The sequence below is a fragment of the Rhipicephalus microplus genome, chromosome 6, assembly GCF_043290135.1.
Source record: "Rhipicephalus microplus isolate Deutch F79 chromosome 6, USDA_Rmic, whole genome shotgun sequence".
Classification (NCBI taxonomy): domain Eukaryota; kingdom Metazoa; phylum Arthropoda; class Arachnida; order Ixodida; family Ixodidae; genus Rhipicephalus; species Rhipicephalus microplus.
Genome location: NC_134705.1, coordinates 34,753,910 through 34,760,741, shown reverse-complemented (window position 1 = coordinate 34,760,741; position 6,832 = coordinate 34,753,910). Strand labels below are relative to the sequence as shown.

General features: G+C 44.2%; 1 protein-coding gene across 1 annotated transcript in view; it reads left to right on the top strand.

Annotated features, from left to right (window-relative positions):
* The first annotated feature begins 445 nt into the window (after positions 1-445).
* LOC119167671 (epoxide hydrolase 4) overlaps positions 446-6,832 on the top strand; it is a 212,322-nt gene continuing 205,935 nt past the window's right edge. Inside the window, exon 1 of the mRNA XM_075865908.1 lies at positions 446-645. The gene's annotated coding sequence lies outside the window, so the exon portion shown is untranslated. The remainder of the gene's footprint in view (positions 646-6,832) is intronic.

The following is a 6,832-nucleotide window of genomic DNA, read 5'->3' as shown; positions in this document are numbered from 1 at the left end:
TTGATCTTCTGTTGTCCTTATTACGAGCTTTGTAAATACGTCCCTCCTGCTTGGGCCCTTCACTGGGCCTGCGGTATGATGTAAATAAATAAATAAATAATTAGTTTCCCGATTGGAAAGGCACTTGAATTTTAGTGATGATTAGGACGCCATTGTTTTACGAATTTTCGTTTTTGTAATAGTTGAGCTTATTGCGCAAGTGTCAATGGCGAATCTTGGTTATCACGAGTGGCGAGAAATGCGTCGACAACACGGACCACTCGCCCTGCAGCAGACGACGCGTGCGGCTTGAAGCAAAAATGGCACAGCAGCGCCACTAGTTCTCGCGTCGGCCACCTGTTTCTAGTAACGTTGGTTCAAGCTGCAGCTGGAGCGCTCTTACGCGAGTGAGGAGAGGAGTGGCGGTGAGGGCGAGAAGAAGAAAAAAAAAAGAAGCGCTGCGATTAGAGAGGGAATGAGGTCTCGCGAGTCGCATCAAATGGCAGACCAATAGGATATCCTTGAGTTTCAATACGAACAAAATAGTTCGAATCGGTGCTCCTTTCCCGTTCACAGTCGCCAAAGGAATAGCGTAACGAACGCCTCGCGTCTCTGTTCCTCTTGAGCGTGTATAGCGGTGCCACGGGAAAGTGGACGACGACCAAGGTGCGTATGGCGACATTTTTTTCGAGCAGCCTGTTCATTTACGACCATTAGCGCTGCACATAAATGAGGAAAGAAGAAAATGGACGCACATGATGCGCGCTTTATTTCCGCGTCAAACACTTTCGAATGTGCAGCACGCGCAAAACAAAAAGAGGAAAAAGACATTTGTCAGATCCGACGCGTTGTCTGAGTCACCATTGTCCTATAAGCAGGAATGGAAAACCACCACGCGATGTTTTCGCCGCTGTGACACGCGTTATGAGATGTATCGAAATTTGTGTGAATAGAGTATTGCGCAAATCATGGGCTTGCCGGGTGAGACAAGTGAAATGGAGTCTGACGAACAACTAGCATTCCGGTGTAACGTTGGCATCACGTCACTTATCGCAAATAAGTGCACGCTTGGGTCTGTGGCGCATTCGGGCAACTCTTCCATCTATCGGAGTTGTATGACGACATATACCGTAAATTACTTTCTTGTCTAAGCGGATAGCCGTTATTGCAATCAGAACTAGTTTTCTTCTAGAAAAATGTCTGAATAAGCAGTTTTTTTTTCTGAAGCATTTCAAAGACCTCGCGGCAGATTAATATAAATCCACGCAGTGCATGGTCTGGACTCCAGCTTAAGCAGGCATTTTTATTCAATTTCGCCGCTATTTTTCCCCCACTGACAATGGCACTGACTCCGCAACCACAATTTTCGTGACACGGGCACCTTCACGTTGTCGCGTTATGCTTTCATAATCTGTGTTGACATTGACTCTGAATCGCATGCGGCGCATTACGCGCATACCATGGGCCACTGAATGCGCTCGTAAGTGCCACAGTGTATACGGTTCTCCTGAGGTGCGAAACATTGAAGTCGCGCTATTCATACTATGACAGGCGAATTGTGTTTATCAGATAGATAGATAGATAGATAGATAGATAGATAGATAGATAGATAGATAGATAGATAGATGGATAGATAGATAGATAGATAGATAGATAAGACTGCAAGCGTTTTTGCAGTGCTAAGAATTTGTTCGCATTAAAAAGGGGGAAATTAAAGAAACAGCCCACCTTAAAAGTACATGCACTATCACACTCATGCACGTCACCATCAACAATGACAACTTTTATAGCAATTCAGTCTTTGATATTGTGCTTCCCTCCTAAACTTTCATTATTTTAATGATATATAACGGTTTAGGAAGAGCTGACGTATGCAGCCTGCGCTGGTGGGTACGTAAAAAGCCTCTCTAATTTAGGTTTTGTCTAATCTAAAGCACACTTCAATATTCCTGTATCAAAAAAAAAAAAAAGAAGACGGCTTGCACCTATACTCTAACCCGAGTGTGGCCAAGTTGCCAGGAGGATGGGTTAAACGTGAAGTGCGAATTCTCGTCTGGTCTTCCCGTTGCAGCAGAGTGTAAGGCAATAAGCAACTTCTGAGCAGTCCACGAGTTTGTCCTCATGCACGGGACAGCATTTATTTTCCTTGCAGGTTTGAGATCTTTAGGTTTATGGATTTTATGACAATAGTCTTTAGGTTCAAAGGTATGGAAAAAAATATACTGAGTAAGGTTACAGCTGCACGTTGACGTTTACCAGGTAGCGCGAGCGTGATGCTCACTGCACCAAGCTCGGAAGCGACTACGCTCGACATAAACCTTACTCGGTGTCGCAGTTATAAGTGCGTAGCATTTAAGGAGCCGGCTTTTCGTCCCTCAATACATCTCGCGGGACATGATAACGCTCAAAATCAAGTGGTTGGTAAAGGCCTCAAACAAAAATCTTGCAATTCTCAATATTACGGTAAGGTAAATGATTAATAGTAAGGCTCAAAGTTACGATTAACAGAAGTAACCTAAACGTAATCATGATAATGTACTGGAAATCACTGGAAACTCTTCGGAAACCTGCGGCTAGCACCTATGCCGTGCAATAGCAACGTAAGCTCTTAAAGCTTGAGGTCTGGCTCTTTTACAAATCGACCGAACGGCAACCCTTCAAATGGCCCAGAAACTGTGCAATGTACCCATATAGAAAGATTAATAAGACCACAATTAGAACATATTCAACATATCAAATCTTTAGCTATCGTGCATTAGTGGCAGTTTTCTGTGTATATATTTGTCATACGACTGAATTTGATTCACTTGAATCAAGGACAAATATATGTCCACAAAGAACATGTCCACGATGCGATTTTTGTCAACTTCATTCCATATTATGGTGCTCACAGACAAAACAATGGCTGTGCGCACAATAGCTAAAGGCCGACTGTGCATTTGGTGCCAATAACTTGTAAAGCTTGGCTCATAACTGCTAACGTCGACTTTCTTGCACTCCATTAATAAGTACTTTTGATAGACTGCATTTCGCAAGTTCAACATAAAGCTCTGATTTCTTCAGTATTTTATCTCGGCGTCAACGTGCATAGTTATGGCAATGGGCTATACCCGTCTCTCTTAAAACACATCCCTATTCCGTGTTGTTATGCAGTGCTTGCATAAATGTTTGCTTGCAACGGTTCCAATCGTTTCAGTGTCATACCCGCATCATCTTGAGAGATACTGAAGACCCTACAGTTAATTCCGGCACTGTTTTGGATTGGCGCGGTCAACTCCTCTTCTCCGGCATCTTTCTGTTTAGCATGTGTTCATATAAATGTACACATGCTACGCCCGTGTTTTCTTGATACTCTATCATAGGACATGCCTTGTAAGACTCTTCTAACCTGTTGATCACCACGCCTAAAAATTCAGTGTTCTGTTCTACCTTTAGTTCAGTCAAGTTTTTATGAGTGGTCTACAAATTGTAAAGGTAAGGGTAAGAGTAGCATCCTTATAAATCCTTGGCTGTCTTAGAAACCGCTGATACATTCCTCTGATGAAATTTCGGAGCATGTATTATGGGGGTTCCTATCTTCCTTTTACCTACTTGCTTGCGGCCGGTGATATTTCACTGTTGCGTCCTTTTTTTCTTTTGCCCACTTGCTTGCGGCCGCAGATATTTTACTCCTCCATCCACAGGTCTCGAGTGTGGCCTCTGTCAGTTGCCAGAAACGCTTAAACATATAGGTTGTTTAAAGTTAAGGTTTATGATTTTTTGAATTAGGTGCTCGAAAGCACGCGAGAATCACTTGTGCAAATAAGTTAAGCGGCCAGGAAGACAGAAAGTTAGATGATAATTATCGCCGTCAGCAGCCCAATTACAATAAATTCAATGATCAACTTTTTACAGGCTGCGGTAAGTTGGCAACACTATATTGAAAAAATGTAGGAAGTGGTGCTTGTATACACAGTTTCAGTTTGAAGATTTTTTCTAGTATACCTGTGCTCCGAGATACCTGGCTCCAAATTTTAATTGTGTTTCGCATATTTATGCATGCAAGAGGGTGAGGATACGCGCAAAGCTATATGCTCCCTAAAGTGACGCATCTGTTGCATGCCGTGTTTAGTGTGTGAAGAGGATGGAAACGTAGGCACACATGACAACAATTACCCTTGCACTCTCAGCTGGCGAAATCAAAGTGTGACAGCGTGTTGCGTCATGAGCCTTGCGGATAATCCTGATGAACGCGATAACAAGATACCATTTTCCGCGACGTTTTTTCGTGACATTAGATTACATGGAGACATCTTGTGGATGCATTAGCTTCACCTTCATGGACTATAGGGTGCCTCCGGTAACACAGCGTGTCAGCATGGAAGGTCTAAATCCATGTGGAGTCCTTTCGAGCTAATATGGCTGCTTCTGGCGCGAAGTATTCTCCCAAAGAAAAGGGAGACGTGGTTCTCACACTGGCTGAAATGAGTGGCAACGCTTGGTTAGCAATGAAGCTTTACGCGTCTCGGCACCCACACCGTGCGCTTCCAACAAGGCCCACTTTCATAAACGCATCTCGATGCTTTTGAACAAATTGCTCTGTTCACCTTCCAAGACGGACCCCGAAGGCAATCGTCGATGAAGGCTTTGAAATCGACGTTGTCGCGTGCGTAACCTCGATGCCAGAGCTCAGCATCCCGCAGATTGCCGACCAGTGTGGTCACGGCGTCAGAACAGCCACAGATGTTCTAAGAAAGCACAAGCTCCATCCATATCACATTCACCTTCATGAGGACCTAAATTAGGCGAGCTTTAGAAGGCGAGTTGACTTCTGCAGTTGGGGCCTGATCAAAACTGATCAAGAAAATGACTTTTCGTACAGAATAAATTGGACTGATGAGCTCGGGTTTGTCGAAATGGAAGTGCTAATCTTCACAATGCCCATTATTGGGCACAAGAAAGCCCACACTGGCTGAGGCAGCACAAGCATCAAGTTCGCTAAAGTGTCGGGGACAGGATCATCGGGCCTCACTTTCTTTAGGACAACTTGAATGGGAAGGTGTACACAGAAAAAAAAAATATTAGGTGTTGTTATTGATGACCTTGTCTGCAGTCTTTTTATGAGTGATTTGTGCCAAGTATAGCTTCAGCACGATTGAACACCACATTTTTCTACCAGGGCGAAACTGGTTGGACAGACGTTTTTCATAACAGTTGATTCGGCGCGGAGGAGCGATGTTTTGGCCACCAAGATCTTCTGACCTCTCACCACTCGACTTTCTTTTTTAGAGCTACGTTAAAGATTGAGTTTACGTAACAAAGCCGAGCGGTGTTAATGAGATGGAGGACAGAATAATATCTGCCTGTTCGAGTATTTCTGCAGAAGTAGTGCGCCGAGATTATCGAGTCGACGTGAGAGCAGTTCATGCTTTGCGTTGCTGCTGAAGGCAGGCATTTTGAACACTTTTTGGGGCATTCACATCTTGAGAGGTGAAGAGTTACGTTGAGATTTGTGCATGACCGATTTAAGCTTATGTAGCAGTAGAAAATATGCATTAGCAAGAATAAAGCTTTTCAGATAATATTGCTGGAGTTGTTGCTTTTGATTTTAATAAAAGTTACAGTACTCAGACATCAGCAGTTACGATAGTCGCGTAGCACAGGCAACGACCATGCACGCTTCTCTGGCCACTTTTACGCCCGCGCACTGGCACCCAGATTTTCCGCTTGCACCACTATCTCGGCATAGTATCTGCCACTACCGTTAGATGCTATGTAGTTGAGTGTTACGACACTGGGTCAAGGGTTCTTCGATTTTCGATTTCTACGGCCGAGAGGCCAGGGCTAGCTGTTATCTGGATTGATATGTGGTTTTTAACGTCCCAAAACCACCATATGATTATGAGAGACGCCGTAGTGAAGGGCTCCGAAAATTCCGACCACTTGGTGTTCTTTAACGTGCACCCGAATCTGATCACACGGGCCTACAACATTTCCGCCTCCATCGAAAATGCAGTCGCCGCAGCCGTGTCTTGATCCCGCGACCTGCGGGTCAGCAGCCGAGTACCTTAGCCACTAGACCACCCCGGCGAGCGCTAAATGTTATCTTTTATGCTTATGCTTCCACCCTCTTCGCACACTACACAGCGCACACAACATATGCGTAACTTTAAGTAGGAGCTTAGCACGTACCCTCACTCTCTTGCATGCGTAATCATGCGAAATACAATTGAACTTTGGAGCCGAATATCTCGGAGCACAGGCGTGCTGGAAAAAAAAATATTCCAACTGGAACTGTGTACAAACATCACATCCTACATTTTTTTTTCAAGATAAACATGCCAACTTACCGCAGCAGGTAAAAAGTTACTTGTTTAATATTAGTTACTAGTGCTGCTGACAGCGATATTTATATTTTAACTGTCTGTCCCCCTGGCCGCTTCACCTATTTGCACTAGTCTTCCTCATGTGCCTCCGTGCGCCTAATTAAAGAAGATCATAAAGCTGAACTTTGAACACCTGGTATATTTTGTGAATGTCAGGCGCATACAAGCGAATGTCAGTTTGATTTGGCGATATATCAGTCGATCATTGCCCGATGAGGTTGTGTTAGGTCCTTGACTTGGCTTCAGCAGCACAAATGTGGTTATAGGAGCCGTCGTCACATTTTTACACGCCACTAGACTGGATGCAGGTCTGTAGAGTGACCCCAGCCTAACAAGACCATGTTCTTATCTCCCTGCCTTACTATCGTCATTCATCACTCTTTCCCTCCCCAGTCACCGTTGGGTAGAATAGCAGGCCCGAGCAAACTGTAGCTAAGGCCGACCTTTCTACCTTCCTATAAATAAGTTACCTCTCTTTTTCTTACTGC